This window comes from Lygodium microphyllum, chromosome 13 (genome assembly GCF_053477565.2).
Source record: "Lygodium microphyllum isolate KBCC chromosome 13, Lygodium_microphyllum_v1.1.10, whole genome shotgun sequence".
Taxonomy (NCBI): domain Eukaryota; kingdom Viridiplantae; phylum Streptophyta; class Polypodiopsida; order Schizaeales; family Lygodiaceae; genus Lygodium; species Lygodium microphyllum.
The window spans coordinates 110,405,627-110,429,677 of NC_141147.1; the positions used below are offsets into that span (position 1 = coordinate 110,405,627).

Consider the following 24,051-nt stretch of genomic DNA (forward strand, 5'->3'; position numbering starts at 1 on the left):
AAGCACCATCCCGAAAAGGAAATCTCCCGCATACAAGGATAAAGGCAGAGGTCGGAAGGCCGCATTCCGAGGGCCGTCACTCCGTAGACCACAAAGGCAAATCGGAAGTCGAATTTACGACTACGATGGCCCCAAAAAGATCACAAGGTGCGACCGCGGGAGGCTCATCTCCGAATATACAAGTGGACATCTCCCCGAGCCCTCAAGTCCAGGTTCTTTCGAGTTATTCTCGCATGATTAGACGCGCTTAGCTCATAGAGGAAATTGTATTTTTACGTTTAATTTTAAGGCATACGGAAATTGGAAAGAAATACATGTGATAAAGCATCTCTTGAACATTAGGCAAGATTGAAAAATATCATGAATTTGAACGAGTTATCCACCTTAGAAGGCTAGTGGCATGTAGTTTTTTGGTGCATTATCAAAGTAATGAGTCTAAAATTAGGCAAAGAAATGGAATTTATAAATGCATTCTCTTTCGTCATAGACATGGTAGGAATAAGTGTGTGCCGCACAGTAGGCAACATACTTCTCGCAATGATTTCATAGGAAAAGGTTAGCACCATAAGGTATTATCCGGAAAGAAATAATAGAATACTAGAATGAACGTATGGTCTTGCAAATAGCATGTAAGATGGAATAAGTTAACACTAGCTTTGTATAAGTTTCATTAACTGCTTCGTAGCTAGGAGAATGTTGCATATTGCATAGTCATCATGCGATAACGTCATTCATTAGAAACCGCATTTAGGAAAGATTGCATGGTTCGTCAAAGCATAGGAGTCGAAAGTATAGACTACAAAGTAGTAGGCATGATTAATTGGTAAATCCTAGCAGGACCTAGGAAAGATAGCGTACAGATTGGCAAGCATTTTACCTTACCAAGGAAAGATAAAGTTATCATGAACCATGTGATACGTAGAGGCAATCAATCGCAGGTTTACGCGTATTGGTGGAGTTGTATCTATTGCTCTCCGCTAGATTTAGTTTATTACCTTTAGAAGGATCATCCTCGTCGCAAGATAGGTATAATTGAAGTGACTAAGTAACCTAAACCACAAGGGACTCATATGGGTATGGCTCCGTCGGTATGATAGGTATTCCAAGTGCTAACTAGGATTTAGTGCAATAATAATTCGACCTAGCTTTAGACAAAAACCGTGAATCTAAAGATCCTACACACGCTCAAAAAAAATGTCGAAGCAATTGGATGTTCATGTATGAAATGATCTAAGGTTTTATCCTAAGGATCATGATGAAACTCCGACGGAGTTGCATATTTCTAGAACCATGGGCCAACCTAATTAGGAATGATTTGGAGGATACCCTAAAACCCTCTTACTCGGCTGGGGTAAATTCCGTGAATGGAAAACACTAAGCAATGGAATGATCCCGTGGAATTAGATGCAATACATGTGCAAAAAGCTGCAACATTGTATAGACTTGAGATTTGTCCACAAGAGAGTTTGTCATCTCTCGAAATGAGGTTGGCAAGTTAATTTACAAGAGGATGAGTAATCATCCTGTTACTCACTTTTCTTGGGGAATAATTGCCAAGGAAAAAGAAAGTTAGGTATTTGCGAATGACCCGACAATAAACTAAAGCGACATGGTCGCTGGATCCTGCCACAACAGAACCTTAAGCATTGGTAGGGTATAACCCTAAACCAAGAATGATAGGAATCTTGCCAGGTTGCAATTGATTCCGGATCGAATGCGGGTTGCATTGGGAGGAAAGGAGTCACTCCTTAACAGTTTGCCAGCTAAACGACCACTGAAAATTGATTGTGCTTGTAACAGTTAGAAAGCACTGTTTGCAATATTTGCTCAATGAACTAAAGGAGGAAAACATATCTAATACTTCAGGTTGAAGCCTGAAGGGAGAGGCAGCTTCAGTTACCCCCGACTACCTGCCTAACCCTAACCAAGGGGGTTGTTAGCCGCGCCGGGAACGTGGACCGAACCCGCCGCGAGAGGTCTCTCCGTTGAGTTCTACTTGGAGCAGGAGGACGCTTGGGTGCCAGGGGGGGCTCTGGCTGTAAATCCCTCGCCTTCCCGGCCCTGCACAAGAGACTAACGTGACTCGAGATTGGATCTCGAGGCCCGCATACTAGTCTACGGGCGAAAACTTGGATTAGTGATCCCTGGTGGATTACTGGATAGCCTTCGGGCGGATTATGAATATGCCTACGGGCGGAACTCCTTGTATTTCAAAGATAAAAGGATAAAATGATAATAAAGAAGTTGTTTGGCATTGTTTTCTTTATGTCCTGTGATAAGATTACGTGAAGGAACCGGTGCATAACAGGGTTAATTCAAAGAAGCTGTTTGTATATGTCAAACTAATGTGGTAGGTAATTACATAACTAAAACAAACCGAGGAAAGTGCGGAGGATGGACCATGGGTCGGTCATATGGATGGGTGGTCCCGGTTAGCCGGGAACTTTTCTCAAAGTCTTCGATGAACAGAAGGATGATCAACATCACCGAAACAAGTAGTGAGAACGATGACTTGGAATTACCGATTACCCGATTCACGCTGTTTTAGGGGAACGGAATGGGACTATGCCTTTTGGCAGAGAGGTCGAGCCTTGCATCCCTCTCGTTTCCCATTCTCCTTGAACCAAGTGCAGCGTGAATCCGCTTCAGACCTGGCGTTTCTGCGTAAAGTAGTTCGATCAGGTCTGACGCTAGTCGCTGTTAGTACAATGACCAAACAATTCCAGTCGATCCTAGTGGGAACGGCCAGGACGCTTCCGTTACGTGGCAGACGCGGAAAGTCCTAGATTGCAAAACCCGCAACATTCCGTGGGAGTGCCGGGTGGAGTTTTCTAGATAACCTTTCTGATGGACTGCTAAGACGTGTCCTAGAGGATTCTAGTGGACACGTTACAGCCCATTTGAGAGTGGGGGCTGAAATTAATAGCTTCTTTAATTTACACATAGTGGTTGTATGCTCATTACCCCAAGAGAATCTTTGGTCTTTTCTTAATAATTGATAAATATTTTTGGCTACATGAGCAAAATTGGTATCCATATGAGATAGAATACGTATGCGCCAAGAAATCTTCTTCTGAAGCATTAGTGCATTTTTCTTGCATTCTGCTGATGGCATCTATCTTGATTGGCGAAGGTTTGCGTCCATAGGGACCACATAGATGACCAACCACTAGGACTTCTTCTACTCCAAAAATTCCCTTAGCTCTAGAAAGGGTAAGATGTACCTCTTCTAGCCTTGTCAAAATCCTATAACAATCATGAATATGGTTAACTAAAAATGTCGTGGAACCATCTTTGTCAAGCTCCTCATTCTTTTCATTGACTTCACATCCCTTGATAGGTACATCATCAAGAAATAGAAGAGTAAGTTGTGGAATAAAGTCCCTTAGGACTTTGTGCATGGCATTCATTATATGGGTTACAGAGTTTGTTGCAACTTGTGGTAGAGTGCACATGTGAACAAATCCAAGAGGTGTCTTCATTGTGGTAACATCTTGGCTTTCTAATGAAAGCTGAAATTGGTCATATCGTGAATATAGATTGCCCATAGAATTAATTTTTCTACTTGCAAAAGCTTCAGCTAATTCGTCAACAATTGGACCCGAACCAACATTTCAGATTGTGACATGATTAATAGGTTGTAGATCTTGAATTAATCATAAAGATCCATTTTTCTTGGGCACATTAAACCATCGGTTTGAGTAAGGTGCTGAAGAAGGTTCTAAAATCTTCATTTTGATCTTCTCATTTAGAAGTTCCAATAATTTGGGCAAATGCCCCCTTGGAATAGGAATGGGCTTGAGGTTCTAAGGCATATGTGGGACCGTAAAAATGACCATAGGAGCCACAATATTTGGATCCACACAGTCTATTTTACTTAGTTGAAATGCAAAAGCTTTTTTATGTTTCATTAACGTTTACATAAAAGAGTGTTTTTCAACCAGCGAAAGGAAATAATTTTCACCTATTTTGAGCTTTTTTATACTTTCAGATGTGAACTTGTTACCAATGTTGAAAGGATCACGAAGACTTGGCTGATTTGCTGCCCTATCAGCGAGCCCTTCACTTTCAAGAGGCAATGGGACTACCACAGGTTTAACTTTCTTATCCACCATCTTGTATTTTGTCTCCATTTGCGTTTCAACCTTGTTGAGTAAACCCATGTCTTCCTGCTCAACAATTCCTTAAATTGTTTGATAAAAATCCAATATACAGGACTGATTTTCAGCTTGATTTTCAGCATGAGCAGCTGCATATCTTTAAGCCAACGTGTCAATACTAATCAATCCAAAAAAAAAGCCTGAAATATCTTTATTTTCAGCCATCATATAATAAGTTTTTAGCTCCCTTTTTACATGAAATAAATATTTTCTTTTAGCTTTAGTCATGGCTAGAAGAGACTTATAATAGCCCATACTATTGGCTGTACATACATACAGATTTGCTTGAGACAGTTTCTGTAGCATAAGGAGGTTCAATATTTTTACATGACGCACTGCCATAGCCTCCTTTTACAGCAGTGTAGCCCAAAAACCCTTAAATTCTCAGGCATTAGGAGGCATAGGATAATCACGCAGTCGATCTCTGTTTCGATGATGGTTAACACACACAATAAGAAATTGGACAGCTCATTCATTATCCTTGCTTTGGATTTGAGCATAGGAAGAACCATCGTCAAGAGCTTTTGTTTCCAAGCAGGCTTTAGAAATGTAAGGTTGCCCAAGAATGATAAGGTAACTACAAGAGTCTTGAATAAAAAAGTGAAAATTGTCTTTTATGTCTCCAATAGTTAGCTGCATATTAGGACATGTAGCATATAACTCTGTAGAAGAGTTTTTTGCAGCTCTCATTCGCCAACCTAGATCAATATCAATGGGCCATCTATCACTTTCATAGAGACTCCTTGCCATGACATTTATCTCCGAACCATGGTCTGAGAGTGCAATACATGGTGTTTTTTTTTCTTCAATTTTGACGACTGTTGCTGTTGTTACTCTTGCCCAATGCGTGCAAGAGTAGTGAGTACTTGGAATGAATCGAGCCTCTTCCTCCTCATGCATGAGCTATAGATGGCCTTCGTTTTGAGAGATGGGCTCTGAAGGATGGATTTTAGGCCCGGAACGTGGCTAAAAATAGGAGAAAAATGTGGAAATGCGGGGAAAAATGCTCAACCACGAAGGCGACGGCTCGACCTAGGACGATTTTAAGCGTCAAGTGCTTGACGGGCGCCCGTATGACACTTCGAGAATTTTCATAATTTTTCCGTGCGCATGTGCCAGTCAGTGAAGCTGCCAGTCAGTGCAAGATGTCGAGACGAGCTCACAGAAATTTTCAGACTGACAATCGAAGTCCGTATGCGGAAACTGGACGAGAATCGGCCAGGACGCCCAAGAGAGTGGCCAAATTTGAAGAGGCAAAGGGTGTGATTAGTGGGGGGTGCCCTTTGGGAGCCCCCCCACCCAAAAACTGATCGAATCAAGTGGCAGGCTGAACTCATCCTCTTCACGCGGAAAAAACAGCGCCCCCCCCCCTCGCCATAATCGAGATGCTAGCCTCCATGTAAGGCATATGAGAGAGCACACAGGCTGACTACATCTATCCTACGCTCCGTATCACCGATCTCCGCTCCCACAATGGTGGATTGTAGAGAGAGAGAGAAAATCAGTCTTTCTCTCTCCTCCTTCTCTCTCCTCTTAACCCCCGTTCGTGCGTGGAAGAGTAGAATGGAAATGGATGGCCGGATGGATGCCGATTCTTGACGAGACTGAAGGGAAATGCCAAATCATTGTAGATTGCTGATTCCAAGCAGAATTCATGGCTGGAAATCAGTCGTGAGACGTGCCAAATTTAATGGAAAAACTCGCAAGACACGGTAATAATTGTTTTTACAAAGAAAATGGCCTTTTGATGCAAATTTGGTTGATAAAAATGTGTTCATATGGATTGAGTTTTGAGTATGTCGTGCTTTGAGTTGTTTTTTGGCTGTTCATCATTTAAAAATTAGAAAAACATGTGCGGGATAGCAGAAAATAGAAAACCGAGACACGAAAAACCATAAAAATGAAGGAAAATAGGATTTTTGGGCTAAAAATGATGCAATAAATTAATCCACACCTACTAAAATTCTTTTTCTGCTGAAATGAACTAAGGGCCACAGACCATAAACTGAACTTAATTTTCAGCAATTAAAAAATGGGAGAAAATGGAAAAAATTGCAAGAAAATGGTGAAAAAAAAACCCTTAAAATAGGGGAAAATTATATTTTGGGCTTCGGAAAATTAGGAAAATTATGAGCAATGTCCGTGAATGTATAGAGAGGCTGAGGCATGAATATTTGCTTCAGATCAGCCTTGCTTCCGTGTTTTAGTTTGGTTTTTTTCCGCTTTTGATATGAAAAAATAATGGAAAAAGCCGTAAAATGCCATGCAACGAAGCAATACTAAAACGGGGGAGAGTAGAATAGATAAAAAGTGTCTAAATGCTGCTTGAAATAATGGAAAAGTTGCTGATTTCTATGCATAGCATTCAGGACGAAAAATAATTAAAATTAAGAGCCTAGTAGCACGAGGATCACCTCGGTGCTAGGCCCATGCAACGAAGCATACAATCGTTAGAAAGAAACCATGTAAGGGATGTTTTTGCACTTGTGCACGATATTGTTTGCTAAATGTTTGAGCACTAGATATCCACGAAATGCATAGATCATATAGAAAGTTAAAGGTATCAGAAGCCAGCTCCTGGATATGCATAGCACTTGCTTGTATTAGGACTTTGACCCTACGTTGAGTGAGAGACAGGATACCCTAAGCCGTAGGCTAGTCGTGGGGTCTAGGGGAAAACAAGTGAGGAAGAAATGGTACATTCCTAGACATGCTTATTTGGTACCTTGAGCGACTTGTGTGCGATGTGGTTATATGTGGAGCGACGCACTGAGGGGCCAATCCCCAAGGTGTAGGAGAGTCGCAGAGGGTTGACGGCATTTAGCCGTAGGAGGAACCCCATGTGGATGTGATTCGAGCCTTTTGGCTATTTGAAAGGAACTCCCTCTGAGGAGTAATATTGGGTTAGGATCAGTTGGACTACAACGTATTACAAACGCAATGTTTAGGAAGGCAGAGATTTCGACAGACGCTCCTGGCCGCGAGGCCGAGGGGTTGTCTTGTGCGTAGTGATGAGGCCTGGCTAGTGCATGAGCCAGTGCCAGCCCGTTTTAGGTCCCATCAGTGGTGCGTCTGCCGGGAGCCGCTTAAAAGTGGCGGTTCTCGAATCCTGGTTGTTTAGGGACCAACTAGCAGTTTATGCCAAAGGATACTGAGATTGATCCGTTATTTATTGATAAGCATCATCTAGCAGAAATCCAAAAGCAAGAAAGAGACGAAAGAGCTAGGCGACGTGCTGAAATTTTTAGGAGATATTCCTCTAAGCGTAGCGGTGCTGAACCCTTACGAGGGAGTGGATCTAGTGGTCTTGGGGCCACAAGCAGTAAGTTAGGAGAAGGTGGAAGCTCTAGTGCTCCCCTTCCTTCTATAAGCCAGCCTACGTCAAGTACGGGAGGTGTAACCCCACCGTCCCCTATTCCTAGGGCAAATCCAATCCTCGTCATGGCGCAGCCTATTGCAATTCCAGCAGGAACGATGGATTTGCCGGCTCTAGGCTACCCGCTACCCATTTTTAATGGGCTAGTTGAGGAAGATGCGGAACTCCACATTAGGGAGTTTCAAAAGTTGATGTTTAATTGTCCCATCCAAGAAGAAGGACATTTAATGATGTTCTTCAATATGACTCTCAAAGGAAGAGCCGCTATATGGTATCATGGTTTAGAAGCCGGAACCATATTGAATATTGATTCATTTTATGGAGCTTTTCGAAGGGAGTTTGCCCTTGAAAGGGGTGGGCAATATTGGTTGCGTGTACTTAACGTGACCCGCCAAGAACCACACGAGGATATTCATGTTTATGCGAAGAAAATAAAAGAGGTTTTCCGTAAGTTGGACACCTCTATTCCTATCCCCGCAGCTGCCCAATTGCAATATTTTCTACATGGTTTGGACTTTAATATCCAATTGCAGTTGAGTAGTGTCCCCTTGGGGGATATAGATACTGCCATTACACGAGCACAAGAGGTGGAATCCCGACTACAAGCAGCCTATGCTTCTCGAGGCAATTTGAATATAGGTTTAGTATTGGGAAATAATGTGGCAATGGCCAATGGCAGTAGTGGCCAAGGGATGGCGACGGCTAACCCTAATGGGAGAGGAAACATGATGCAGAATGTCCCTTTATTACCAACTCCCCCTAGCATGTCGATGTCTACGGGCAGTCAAATGATTCCAAATGGTGGAAGCCAGGCGGTCAATTCTAACACCATGCCTGTGGCTCAACAACCAGTGCCTAATCGAATTGTTAGGCCGATGGAACGACATGGTAATGACCAAGGCTATGAGTCGAGTTCTTCCAATATTCTTGGCGAGGTTAAGGACATGATGAAACATTATACCGATATGATTACGGAGCAGTATCGACAAATAGCCGTTGATGTCAACTTCCTTAAAAAACAACAAAATTTGATAGGAAGTAGATACCCAGAGGAGGGTGCACCGTCGAGGTTTAGTTGCAAATGGTGTGGTGGGCAGCACTATCCAAGAAATTGCCCAAATGTTAAGTGCGACATTTGTGGAAAATCTGGCCATTTAGCAGCTACTTGCTGGAGTAAGATCAGTTCCCTCCAGCAAGGAAGTCGGCAACCAGGGCCTGTTAATCATCGTGCCCAAGGAAATGATTCCCAGCGAGAGGACGGGCCTAAACAAATACTTCAACGACCAAAGACTACAGTGGAGGAGCTACCAAGTGGTAGTGGGGTTAGTTTGATTGAGGCTGTACGCGTTAACGATGCTGAAACCTCTAATTTGCGAGCTGTACTTACAAGAGGTCAAAAGGGTAGAGGAGCCAATAAGGAACCACCAAAGAAGAAGGTGAAAGTTAAGAAAGAGGCAATAAAGCCAGTTCAATGACCTAAAGAGCGGATGGTTTGGCGTGAAAAGCGAGCTCTATCGAACTATCATGAATTCGATTTGGCGAGCTCTCTTTGCGAAGTCAAGCCGGATGTGAATCTTTTACAGCTTATTAAGCTTTCCCTAGGAGTACGTCAGGAATTTAGAAAGATTCTACGTACCGGGTATATTGTAGAACCTTTGGGTATTGCGCGAGTTGGTGATGATTGGTTTGAGCATGCTGAGAAGCATTGCCCAAGGGTTGCAGCCTATGTCGATGGGATATTAGTAGATTATGCCATTGTCGATACGGGATCATCTGTTAACATTATGAGTTCTGAACTGATGGAAAGGTTGGGTCTTGCGATCCAGAAAGATACCTCCACAATTCTCAGAATGGCACATGATAATTTGAGACAGCCAAAAGGCTGCATTACTAAGGTCCATGTCACTGTTGCAAATGTAGAATGCCTGTTGGACTTTAGGGTGATTCGTTTTGCAGGGCGTCCAAGTTACCAAGTATTACTCGGACGACCTTGGATCTTGCAAGCGGATTGCCAAGTAGATATACCTACCGGTCGACTAATATTCGACAGAGGTGCCCAGCGTATGGTGGTTGATGCTTATCATGAGTCCCCGCAGAGTGAGAGAGCTCCTCTATCTTCTACAGAATTGGAGACATTAGAAGATTTATCTGCCAGTGAGACATCATCGAGTGATGAGTCCAAAGAGGGATCCACCACGGAGGACATCTATCAGATCACTTTGAATGAGCCGATAGAGGGCCAAGATCGTATAAGAGATGCAGATGTTATCGAGCTAGACCTTGGTATGCCTGATGATTCGCGGCCAATCAAATTAGGTTCTATGCTCAGCTCAGCAGAAAGGGAGGACTATGTGGCCTTGATCCAGGAATTCCGCGATATCTTTGCCTGGAGTTATGATGAGTTGAGAGGCATTCCTCCTAGTCTTGCTGTTCATACAATTCCGTTGAAAGAGGGCAATCGTCCTGTACGGTAAAAAGTAAGGCGTATGCCTTTCGAATTGAGGGACAGCCTGTTTGAAGAGTTACAGAAGCTTCGAAAAGTGGGTTTGATTTTTCCTGTGCAACACACGGAATGGTATTCGCCAGTTGTGATTAGAAAGAAGAAGAATAATCAAATCCGTTTATGTATAGACTTTAGGGAGCTGAATAAGCAGACAGTTAAGGACTACTACCCGTTGCCATTTATTGACCAAATTTTGGATCAATTAGCAGGTAGGGAGATATATTCGTTTATGGATTGCTTTGCAGGATATAACCAGATGGCAATTGCAGAAGAGGACAAGTTGAAAACAACTTTTATTACTGTATTTGGTACTTTTGCGTACCATGTGATGGCCTTTGGTTTATGCAATGCGCCTGGTTCGTGGGAACGAACAGTAGATAAGACATTCGGTGACATATTCCCTGAAGAGTTGAAGGTGTTTATTGATGACTTAGGGGCCACCACCGTGAGAGGAAGGCAGTTGCTCATTTTAAGAAAATGCTTTTAGCACTGTAGACAATTTTGCATCGCCCCAAACCCACGGAAGTGTGTTTTTGGAGTACCTTATGGGCTATTGCTGGATCATGTGGTCAGTCCGGTAGGAATTGCGACAAACCCCGAAAAGGTCAAAGTTATAGTTGCCATGGGTCCACCACGCACTCCGAAAGAGGTTCGTAGCTTTCTGTCTTTGGTTGGTTACTACCGTAGATTCATCAACGCCTTAGCAGAAAGAACGTTGCCTCTTACAAATTTATTGTCCTTTAGCTGTTTGTTTATATGGGGTGACCCTTGTAAGGTAGCATTCGAGGATGTGAAACAAGAGCTAGCAAGAGCACCCGTTTTAAAAGCACCTAAAAGAGGTGAGGTGTTTTATATATTTTCAGCAGCCACCATGTATAGTATCAGCTGCTGCTGTTTAGCCCAAATTTGGGAAGAGAAATGGTATCACCCAATTGCTTTTGCCAGTCGAAAGCTAGGTGTATCTGAGATCAATTATACATACATGGAAAAGCTGTGCTTGGCTATGGTCTTTGCGACCAAGAAATTCAGGCATTATATCCTGTATGAAAAAGTTGTTCTTTATACAAAGGCGGAAGGTCTACGATTGCTAATGAATAAGTTGCAACCACCTGACCACTTGGCAAAGTGGTTGATAACGTTACAAGAGTTTGACTATGAGGTCAAGAGCAAGCCACCCAGGTTGCAGGGCATTGTAGAGTGCCTTGTGGATTTTGGCGAGCCAAAAGAAACACTGGTTGAAGGTAGTGACTTAGAATCGTTGTTCAGGATTGACACACCATCCATTCCCTCTTGGTATGCAGCAATAACACATTATTTATCGACGGGGGAGACTGAAGCTGGTCTATCAGCGTCAGAAAAGCGCAAGATCAAGCAACAGGCTTTGAAATTTACCGTCATCGCAGGCACGTTGTATCGGCAAGGTGTTGATGACATTTATCGTCGATGCGTGATGTCTGACGAGGTCCCGTTTATTTTAGCAGAGTGCCATGACTCCGCCTGCGGAGGGCATTTTGCTGGACGCTTAACTACACAAAAAGCACTAAGAGCGGGATATTGGTGGCCAGCTATTTTTCAAGATGCATTTGAGTACGTCAAAAGATGCGATATTTGTCAACGGCATGATAGCCGAGAGAATAGGAAGCGACGCTTGACACCTATAATGGCAATACTTCCGTTTGAGAAGTGGGGGATCGACTTCGTTGGCCCTATTACGCCGTCGTCCACTGCGCAAAAGCGATATATTATCGTGGCGACTGATTATTTTACTAAGTGGTCAGAAGCACGCGCAACACGATAGGACAATGCAAAGGAGACCACTAGTTTCCTGTTGGAACAAATAATATGCCGATTCGGTCCACCAAAGGAGATAGTATCGGACCGTGGGACGCACTTTCTGAATAAGGTGATTAAAAGCCTTACTGAGACTTGGCAAATTAAGCATAACAAGACAACCCCATATAATTCGCAAGCGAATGGGCAAGTAGAAAGCACCAACAAGCGGCTTGTGGGCATCCTGTCCAAAATTGTGTCGGAAAAGAAACGGGATTGGGATAAAAAGTTATACGTGGCAGTGTGGGCCTACAATACGACCTTCAAACGAGCCACTGGCCATACCCTGTTCAAGTTAGTATATGGGGAGGAGTGTGTCTTGCCTTTAGAGATTGAGCTGCCGACTATTCGGTTTGCCATTAATCATTCTTTGAGTGATGAAGACGCACTTTTTGAGCGCTTGACGACACTGGCACATTTAGATGAGATTAAGCTGCAGAGCTTACTCCACCAAGAAGTGGCCAAGCGCTGAATGAAGCAGCTCCATGACCTCAAAGCCAAGAAATACACCTTCAAGAAAGGACAGCTTGTTCTATATTATGATGCACGACGTGAATTATTTCCAGGCAAGCTAGAGCCCAAATGGGACGGGCCCTATAGGATCGTCAGAATAGGAAAGAATAAATCCACAGTCTTGTTAGCTGACCTTGAGGGGATAGAATTTAAGAATAAGGTTAATCTTAATAAGATTAAACCTTATTATTTCAGATTGCACTAATTCTATGACTGCCTTGCAGGTCTAGGTGAGATCGATCAAACATCTGCAAGGAAATATTGATAGAGGTTGATGGGTCGCCCGATCCCTTATTTAGAGCACCCATATTTAGAACAGAGGTATCATCAGGGAAAGCTCATTTGGTGGAGCAAAGGTTACAAGGTGACTGAGCAAGAAGATGATACATTCATTTGGGAGATCAAGGTCTTCTGCCATCACTGCCTACAAATTTTGATGAGCATCCCTATTGAAGTCAATGATGATGGAGGGATGGAGCCTACAGTCCACCCGTTAAATATGCTGAATTTCGATTACCATCATTACGAGTAGAGTTCAAGATGGCGGGTAGGCCCTTTATGGACGTACATCATGTACTTTGATGGGGCGTCCAGGGGTCCATGCAAAAAAGGAAGTGTAGGAGTTGTCATCCGAGACCCCCGACGACGCATTGTCATGAAGTTAGCTGCTTATCTCGGGGTGAATTTTACCAATAACATGGCTGAATACAAAGCCCTGATTATGGGTTTGAATATTGCAAAGAAGGGTGGTATCCGCCAGTTGTTGGTGAAAGGGGACTCTCAATTGGTTTTAAACCAACTCAATGGGACGTACACGGTACGAAATCCCATCCTTTCCATGTACCATCATACTGCCATAGCCCTGCTAGACGAATTTGATAGAGTGTCTTTTCATCTGATTCCACGAAATTGAAATCAGTTTGCCGATTCATTGGCTAATTTTGCGTATGAAGAATACCTCTTCTTTAATTGTGGTCCTAGTCCCGATATATCTATTGACGATGAGACAGGACCTGGTCGTTTGTGGGGTATGCTTTTTGAACATGCCCTCTTTGGCAGACGATGGTTGATCTGGGTGATGCAGAGGGTAGGCGAGACTCATCTGCCTTTATTATCTTGGACCCACAGAATAATTAGACGACATGTGATGCGAACACCTCTTGCAATATACGCAGGAGGGATGGGTCATAATTTAATGCACTTAGCTTAGGGCTACGAGCCCTGTCCCCCTGGGAATGTTATGCTTTGATGTCTATCGCAGTTGTTTCCAGGAGGATGTTATGCGTAGTACTGTTTGATTTTGTTAGGCCAAGAGGGCCATTCCCCTGTCTGGTGTGGGTGCGTTTAATCGGTTTTTGTTTTAAGTGTCGTGCTGGACAGGTTTCGTGGTTCATGGCGTTTGGTGGAGACTGGAGGAGCCTTTTGCTGCGATGGTAGCTTCTTGTGGTCAATCCAAGTGATACCTCTCCTTTATGAGTACCTTTCTTTCATGTTATATGTGTATTTGTACTTGTCGAGGGGATGTATTTTTGTTGGGGACCGGCAACCAAGGCATGAAGTCCCAGGTTTAGGTTCGGTATATCTGAAGGAGGTCTGACTAGTTGTTGCCTCCTGTGAAGGCATTGGCAGACATTGAAAGATCTGTCCTAGAAGGCAGTTCTAGTGACCCTGTTCTGCTGACTTGCTAGGCAGCCGTTCTAGGAGTCTCTATTAGTTGTGAGGCCGATAGAGAAGCCTTCCACAGGAAAAAAAATTGATGATGATAAAAAGGGAAAAAACCCTGAACACCTAAAGAGAAAAATATAAATACGGAGGTGTGTAAAAAGGGGTTCTAACCCCTAAAAGAAGAAAAGAAAAGAAAAATCTTAGAAGCAGTTGATCATCGCCTTGCGAAGGCCTGGTAGGTTCCTGGGGACGAATCAGACCCGGGGCCAATGCCTTGCCTTTCCTTGGGGTGACATCTTGCCAGAAAAAAGAAAATCAAGAAGGTTGGAGCGAAAACAAAAGTGAGCGTCAGAAAAGGATTAAGTGTCGCCTCGCGAGGGCTTGGTAGGTTCTTAGGTACCGAGACAGGACCCGAGGCCGATGCCCTGTCCTCCTTGGGTCACTACGCTCAGCTCCCTCCTTTTTACACGCCCGAGTATGGAAAATGAGACCCTAAAAAGAAAATATGATGAAATAAAATTTAGGCTATAGGAGTCCTCGCCTAGGAGGAGCTCCTGGTTTAGTTGTCCTTAGTTAGGTAGGCAGTTCAGACCACCACTTAGGGCAACCTCTTTGACAATTCTTTTAGTCTGGCCGTGTTGAAGCACTCGGTTAGTAACTAGCTTCAGGCTTTCTGACAGATTATGCTGGGCCTACTCCTCGTGGATTTCATGCCTTGGTTTTGTCAGGGGTAGGGTGAGCATTGTGCTGTGTTTTATTGCATATTTGTTTTGTAGCAGTTTGATGCTCCTTTGGTTGTTTATGTGCAGATATGTTCATGGGTTCGACGGACTGAGTCGTCCTATCCCGTGGTCGCCAATGAAGGATCCATTTTAGGCCCGGAACGTGCCTAAAAATAGGAGAAAAATGTGGAAATGCGGGGAAAAATGCTCAACCACGAAGGTGGCGGCTCGACCTAGGACGATTTTAAGCGTCAAGTGCTTGACGGGCGCCCGTACCACACTCTGAGAATTTTCATAATTTTTCCGTGCGCCTGTGCCAGTCAGTGGAGCTGCCAGTCAGTGCGGGATGTCGAGACGAGCTCACAGAAATTTTCAGACTGACGATCGGAGTCCGTATGCAGAAATTGGACGGGAACCGGCCGGGACGCCCAAGAGAGTGGCCAAATTTGAAGAGGCAAAGGGTGTGATTAGTGGGGGGTGCCCTTTGGGAGCCCCCCCACCCAAAAACTGATTGAATCAGGCGGCAGGCTGAACTCGTCCTCTTCACGCGGAAAAAACGGCGCCCCCCCCCCCTAATCGAGATGCTAGCCTCCATGTAAGGCATATGAGAGAGCACACAGGTTGACTACATCTATCCTACGCTCCGTATCGCCGGTCTCCGCTCCCACAATGGTGGACTGTAGAGAGAGAGAGAAAATCATTCTTTCTCTCTCCTCCTTCTCTCTTCTCTTAACCCCCGTTCGTGCGTGGAAGAGTAGAATGGAAATGGATGGCCGGATGGATGCCGATTCTTGACGAGACTGAAGGGCAATGCCAAATCATTGTAGATTGCTAATTCCAAGCAGAATTCATGGCTGGAAATCAGTCGTGGGATGTGCCAAATTTAATGGAAAAACCCGCAAGACACGGTAATAATTATTTTTACAAAGAAAATGGCCTTTTGATGCAAATTTGGTTGATAAAAATGTGTTCATATGGATTGAGTTTTGAGTATGTCGTGCTTTGAGTTGTTTTCTGGCTGTTCATCATTTAAAAATCAGAAAAACATGTGCGGGATAGTAGAAAATAGAAAACCGAGACACGAAAAACCATAAAAAAGAAGGAAAATAGGGTTTTTGGGCTAAAAATGATACAATAAATTAATCCACACCTACTAAAATTCTTTTTCTGCTGAAATGAACTAAGGGCCACAGCCCATAAACTGAACTTAATTTTCAGCAATTAAAAAATGGGAGAAAATGGAAAAAATTGCAAGAAAATGGTGAAAAAAAACCCTTAAAATAGGAGAAAATTATATTTTGGGCTTCGGAAAATTAGGAAAATTATTAGCAATGTCCGTGAATGTATAGTGAGGCTGAGGCATGAAGATTTGCTTCATATTAGCCTTGCTTCCGTGTTTTAGTTCGGTTTTTTTCCTCTTTTGATATGAAAAAATAATGGAAAAAGCCGTAAAATGCCATGCAACGAAGCAATACTAAAACGCGGGAGGGTAGAATAGATAAAAAGTGTCTAAATGCTGCTTGAAATAATGGAAAAGTTGCTGATTTCTATGCATAGCATTTAGGATGAAAAATAATTAAAATTAAGAGCCTAGTAGCACGAGGATCACCTCGGTGCTAGGCCCATGCAACGAAGCATACAATCGGTAGAAAGAAACCATGTAAGGGATGTTTTTGCACTTGTGCACGATACTGTTTGCTAAATGTTTGAGCACTAGACATCCACGAAATGCATAGATCATATAGAAAGTTAAAGGTATCAGAAGCCAGCTCCTGGAAATGCATAGCACTTGTTTGTATTAGGACTTTGACCCTACGTTGAGTGAGAGACAGGATACCCTAAGCTGTAGGCTAGTCGTGGGGTCTAGGGGAAAACAAATGAGGAAGAAATGGTACATTCCTAGACACGCTTATTTGGTACCTTGAGCGACTTGTGTGCGATGTGGTTATATGTCGAGCGACGCACTGAGGGGCCAATCCCCAAGGTGTAGGAGAGTCGCAGAGGGTTGACGGCATTTAGCCGTAGGAGGAACCCCATGTGGATGTGATTCGAGCCTTTTGGCTATGTGAAAGGAACTCCCTCTGAGGAGTAATATTGGGTTAGGATCAGTTGGACTACAACGTATTACAAACGCAATGTTTAGGAAGGTAGAGATTTCGACAGACGCTCCTGGCCGCGAGGCCGAGGGGTTGTCTTGTGCGTAGTGACGAGGCCTGGCTAGTGCATGAGCCAGTGCCGGCCCGTTTTAGGTCCCATCAGGCTCGGCCCAACTAGTTTGGACCAGCCAACCATTACATTTTCAGCTTTTGCTTCTTTAATTTTTGCATTCATGCTTTCTTTATCTTTAACTTCAATTGCTGTAATTAATTCTTTAACTGCTTCAAGATGAATTCCTTGTGAAGTCAGCTTCTCTTCATCCTGCAAAAAAACTCCAAGAACTTGCAAAAAAGCATGCACTATTTTTTCAACTTCATCACCAACATATTGTCTTTTCCTTTTGATTACATTAATAATTACATCATCGAATTTTCATTTTGCTTCCCAGAATTTGTTCTCCTAGGACTCGTTTGAGATCGGTTGTAGATTCTATGTCAGACTGCAATTTGTAGCCTAGCTGCTTGCCTTTCTTCTTTCCTTCGGTCTTTTTTGTTTGTGGCGCATCTTCCATCTCTTGATTTGGGGTTATATTTTTAGCAAGCTTTGGTTGTTTAGGCGTTCTTCTAGTACCCGTTTTGGAGGGCCAGAAGAGGAAGGCCCTGGTTCATCTTCTCTTATTCTCTTTTCTTCAATCAAGTCTTCTTTATGATTGACGTCAGCTAAATGTGCAAAGGCGAAGAAAGAATCTACCTATTCTTTCCAACCAATTATTCCTCGAATGCACTGACTCGTGTTAGCCAAATCTTCTTTGGTTGCTTTACCACTTTACCACGTTCCATTTGATCTAGTGCCTGCATCCATACTTTAGATTGCACATTAGCTTTACATGCTTTCAAACTTGATTTAGTTGGCTCAATTTGCAGTCCATAGGTAGCTACATCAATTTCTACGTAGGCATTCATTATAGCTAAATATTCTAATCTTTTTGTCATTCCACCATTGTCAAAATTTGGCTCCAAGACTAGTTTGAGCTCCATGAATTTTTACATCTTTCCAAAAGATGAGCTTCTATGCTTCAGCCTCACCAAAGGCTGAGCACTCCCTCTTCTCATGTTGTTGGCTGTCACACCAAATACAATGCCTCTTAAAGCCTTTTCTCATGGGTCTTTGAGATTATGATTGTCCTCGTTCTTCAACTTTGACATCTAGCTTCTTCACCTTGGAACTCATTTCTATAAGATTCAGATGAAGGTCACCCATGCTTTTAATAAGTTCATCCATCACATCATTTTTAGACGAAACAGAAGAAGAAAGAGTTGGTTGATTAGTTAAAGAAATAGGGGATTTTGAAGGTGGAACAAGCTCCATCAATGGAGTTATTGATGTTGAAGTAGAGCCCAATCTTAGTCGCACCCACTCTCTTTGAGCAATCATGTTAACTGCATAAGTAACATTTATCCATGCAGTCTTGACTCCTGATTCGGAGGTAGCATCTTCTAGGCGATCAGCAAGATTTTTTTGCAGAATGGGATCTATAGCCTTAAGGAATAATTCAATCTTCTGACCTTCCATACTTTGTTGGTCTTCAGAATCATCAAATTCTCCAAATTTACTTTCAAATTCATGGTATAAAGCTGTTGCAACTAAACCTTTGTTGGGTTTCTCAACCCAATTAGCGAAACTTTTCTTCGTCATTAGACGAGAGTCTTTTAAGAAGAATTCTTAGTGTAGGGCTTGTTTGAATGTAGCCCAATCTGCATCTTGCTGAAAAAGACCATGGATTCTCTCTTGAAAACCATGCTTGGCTAGTCTGGCAAAATAGTGACTCCATGCATATTATGGTACACCAAAGAAGAGCAATTTTTCAACATACAAGCGAATAAAAACAGAGACATTTTGACCATTAAATTGTTTAATTTCTGCCCAACTTCCTCTAGGGCCTTGATAGCTGTGGAATCAATCTTCTCTTCGTCTTGCCTTTGTTGTTGTTGTTATTGTAACAATTGGATTTTTTATTGCTGAGTTTGTTGCAGTATGCATACCAATTGTTGTAGAGCATCTCCTAAAGAATTCCCCATCTTGGAGTTCTTTTACACCAACCTTCATGTTGGGTTCACCAATGTTGCAGCGCGTAGGGTTGAAGGTTTCAAGCCAAGTCTTTGAAGATAAGAGACAACAAGGTGAAGGTAGATTTAGGGAGAGGAATAGATGGAAGAGAAGGGATTCAAAGAGATTAAAGATGTACAAGAATACTCCGAAAAAGAATTAGAATATATAGAAGAATACTAACACAGATGAAGCCTATCAGTTTCTCTCAGTATTATGAGAAAATATAATTCTAATAGACAAAACGTGTACAAAATAATACCTTTCTCTATGCTGCTCACATCACTTATCTGATCCCTCCATTGGCTCTGAAAGGGGGGGTTATATACCAGGAGGCTTGGCCAAACTCTGCCAAATCACTCCTTCATCTTCCACTTTGGAGTGATGTTTATTGCTTGAAAATAGCAATCGCTCGTTGCGCGATTTCGTCAATCTCTCTTTTTATATAAAATCCTCTCAAATTGGCTGAAAGATATATGCTTTCTTTTACATGTCATCCTAATCTAAAAGTTATCTATAGTTTTCTGGATTTTTACAAGAGATAATATCTAGAATATAAAAAATTGGCTAAAAACTTGTAAAAACAATCTAATATTTTGAACCATGGACACTAACACTAATGCCTAAAGTGGCATTGGCTCTCTAAATCTAAAAGGAAGCCACACTCTAGATTTTTTTACACAGTGTGCGCGTAGCGGCATGACAACATAGATGACTGGCGGAGACTTAGGGAGGAGGCTACAAACTCTCTAGGATGTTGGAGACAGTAGCACGAGGCAGCGAGGGCAGGATTGGAAGCAGGGGTGGTCCATCATCTTGGGAGTGGTTGCCATAGGAGTACTTATCTAGAGAACTTTGTAAGTTTTTCTTTTATTCTTATCGCTTTCTTTTTCCCAATATTTCTTGTACTGACAGTCATGTTTCTAACTGTTTTATTTTGTTTTCATTGCAACACTCCATTACAAACCGCGATCCCACCAGTCTAGAGACTCGATATACAAAGAGACATGGTCTCACTACATTGATCAATAGACTATGCACGCAACGGCCCAGTAAGTTACTCATCTTTCTTGTCAGTAGTTACTATTTTTATTAAAATGCATTATGTATGGTGGATTAATATGCATCTTTTTTTTTGCAAACTCCGTTCAATGCTCCTTTGTGTCAGGATGAGCTTTTGGATGGTGAGAATCTATAACTCTTGCTTAGATTCCTATAGCACATATCCTCTTCCTTTTTGGTCCTGGATTTATGTAGGCATCTTCTATGTACTATGTTATTATCATTATTTGTATCTTCCCATTATCTCATGAGTTTTCATCAATGATCTTGTATTTATTCTATGTATCAGTCTTGTGGGTTCAAGCACATTTTGCGCTCATTTTGACGGCCATTGCATACTTAGCATGTAATCCATTTGTAGAATATAAATAGAACACATAGTGCTAGCTACCATGCCACAAATTTATTTTCTCTCTAACCATCGCTATTAGCATTGCAAATTTACTGCATGCATTGCTATTGGAGTCATAATATGCGTCGTAAAAAACTGTCACTAGTGGCATCGGTATGGGCATCGGTATTGCGTCGCAAAACCGACCCAATTGTGATGGTTTCGTTGAGATGCTAATACACATGTTTAACGAAGATGGGGAAAAAATTTTTAATGAACATTTTTGTCACTTTGAACATTGGTAGGAGGCCTATATCTTGTAATGTGGGAAGGATGTGCATGCAATGAAGGCTATGGTTGGAGAGGAGACCTTGTCATCAGAAGACTTGCTATACTTGGAGTTTTTGGAGAAATTTGAGCATATATTTGTGGCTCAAGGAGCATATGACACTTGGGATATCATCTAGTCTCTCAATCTCACCTAGACTTTACTAAGAAATTTTCCAACAGAGCTGCTTCGGCAAATCCTTGGGTCTTTGTCATGACTACATAAAGATGTTTAAGCTGGATGAAGCTGATGAAATGCTTTCACAAGGTTTCAAGGATCAGATGTATGACATTTTCTAGCTTCTTCCTCAGAAGCTGCAAAGGTGGGTATATTATCTACCACTAAGCCCCCTAAAAACTGAGTAGATCGATGATCCAAGCAAGGAGACGGCAGTATATTCAAGGCATAGTCGATGGCATATTTTTGGAATGTACATAGAAGTTTCAACGTCAATTTTTGCAAGATGGGCATGATTGCAAACAAAAAAAATGTTTAAAGCTTAAGTTAGCTTTTGGAAATCTTTAAGCTATTAACTCTATTGCTTTTTTTTTCTAAATGCGTTGAGCTTTAAAATCTTAGCTTTAAACAATCTAAGTAGAAATCCCACAAAGTTAAACTCAACGTGTGGAAGAAAAAACGATATAAGGAGGGTAGAAGAGGTGCAAAGAGTCCTCCTTGATCTCTCCATCAAGACCATGCATGAGAGGCTCTTGAGTTGAGCTTTAAGTTCCTCGCCTCTTTGAAGCTTTGCCATAAAATTTGAAGAGAGAGGCTTGAGGTTGAGCATTGAGCCCCTCGTCTACTTTGAAGTTTTCAACATCAAGTTGTATATGAGGGTGGATTGAGTTCGAGCTTTAAGCTCCTGTCCTCTTCGAAGCATTCGTCATCAAAATTCTATGAGAGTGGTTTAGTTTGAGCATTGAGCTCCTCGCCGAGACTATAGAGCGCGCTTCTTGAAGTCTTGCGTAAACTACCCACTAGACATGTAGACATGGTTTAACATTCAATGAAAAACCAAAATCTATAATAACCAGAATATATTGAGATAAAATGATAATGACTTCTAGAGCTCAAAGCTCTCATTTCCAATGAAAAACCACTTCACACTCTTTCTTATTCTATGTCTTTGTCATAGATAGAAGACCCTTTGCTTGTTCAAGGATGCCCCCTTAGGTACAAGCCTTATGTTTGGGGTTTAAAGCGAGCCCCTTAAGCACACATCTTAAGCAATACCCTTGGAAATGGATGATGAAAAACTTTAATACATAGAACTTGTGGAACCCCTCCAATGGCTACCCTTCCTCTTCTTCTTGATAATGGAAGCCATCCAAATAGGGATTTAAATTGATAATGGGCACAATGAAGAGTTATAACTTGGTTGATGATGACCTAGAATGAGTTTTTCAGCTACCAATCGTCAATCTTCACTCCAAAAGATTCTTGGATAGTAGCACCCCCAATGCTTGAACTCCCAAATTTTGAATGGCAACTATGAAAGCTCCTACAATCTCACAACCTTTAGAAAAGGGGCTTTGATACCATGCTAGAAAACATAGTATAAGCAAGAAGATGAGAATCAACCTCACAACCTCTAGGAAAGAGGTTTTGATACCATGTTACAAAACATGGTTTGAGTAAGGAGATGAGAATGAACTATGGGGAAAAGAAGAAGAACAAGAAGGAGACCATGATAGTATGAAAAGACTTGATTGATTTGATAGTTGAGCCTAGTACATTTTTTAGTAGCTTTTCAACTAGCATACACTTTCCCTCATTGCTTAAGGACTTTATGTCACTACACTTTCTACAATTTATGTCATGTATTGAATTTTAGAGAAATTAAGCTATAAGTTAATCCTTAACTCAACTTGAGACTAGGATATTGTAACGTGTCCACCTGTAATCTTCAGGACACGTCTTGGAAGTCCATAAGAAGGGATGTCTAGAAAGCTCCGCCCGATACTCCCATGGAATGTTACGGGGTTTGTGATCTAGGACTTTCCGTGTCTGCCACGTAGCGGAAGTATTCTAGCCGTTCCCACTTAGGACCGACCTTAATTAGGATTTTCCCTATTGGTCATTTCCTAACGGCAACTAGCATCGAACCCGAGCGAACTACTTTACGCAGAAATGCCAGGTCCGAAGTGGATTCATGCTACACTTGGTTCAAGGAGAATGGGAAACAAGAGGGATGCCAAGCTCAACCTCTCTGCCATAAGGCATAGTCCCATTCCATTCCCCTAAAACAGCGTAAGTCGGGATCATTTATAACTTAGGCTCTAGGTCAACGCTTTTGTTGTTCGTGTTCTTTGAACGATCTTCTGGCTATCCATCATGATTGAGAAAAGTTCCCGGCCAACCGGGACCACCCATCCATAGGACAGACCCATGGCCACATCCTCCGCACTTTCATCAGGTTGTTTAGTTATTTAATTGCCTAACACATTTAGTTGGACATGTATCAATCAGCTTTCTTAATTAGCCCGTTAGGCACTGGTTCCTTCATGTAATCATAGCACTTGACATAGAAAAACAATGTCAAACAAGTTCCTTTTCAACAGGTTATCATATTTATCTTTGAAATACATAAAGTCCAGCCCGTAGGCTTATCCATAATCCACCCGAAGGCTATCCAGCAATCCACAGGGATTACTAATTCGAGATTCCGCCCGTAGACTAGTATGCGAGCCTCCAGATCCAATCCCGAGTCACGTTGGCCTCTTATGCAGGGCCCGGAAGGTGAGGGATTTATGACCAGAGCCCCCTTGGCACCCAAGTGTCCTCTTGCTCCAAGTAGTGCTCAACGGAGAGACCTCTCGCGGCGGGTTCGGTCCACCTTTCCGGCGCGGTTAACAACCCCGTTGGTTAGGGTTAGGCAGGCAATCGGGGGTAATTGAAACTGCCTCTCCCTTTAGGCCTTCAGCCTGAAGCATTAGATATCTTTTCATCCTTTAATTCTTTGAGTAAACAAAGCAAAACAATGCTCTTAAAACTATCACAAGCACAATCATTTCCATTGGTCGTTATTTGGCCAACTGCTAAGGAGTGAATCCTTCTTTCTGAATGCATCTAGCACTCGATCCGGGGTCAATTGCGACTTGGCAAGATCCCCAAGGATTTATTTGTTAACCCTATATCCTGGGTTAGGGCCGTGCCCTATTAACCTGACTTAGTCAATACCTTAAGTTCATATATTATTCCAATTTATTGATTGGTCTTTTGCTTCCAAGCAAATATCTAATCCTCGTATCTTGGTCACTTTACCCAAGAAAGGTACTATATCAGGACAATTATTCATACTCTTGCAAAACCTTTCGTTGACTTGATTTTTTTAGGCCATTTGCCTAGAGTTAAATCT

The 24,051-nt window shown here is 42.3% G+C and overlaps 1 pseudogene; it reads left to right on the forward strand.

Annotated features, from left to right (window-relative positions):
• LOC148027047 (V-type proton ATPase subunit B 2 pseudogene) overlaps positions 1 to 20,910 on the forward strand; it is a 39,148-nt pseudogene extending 18,238 nt beyond the window's left edge.
• Positions 20,911 to 24,051: the final 3,141 nt, after the last annotated feature.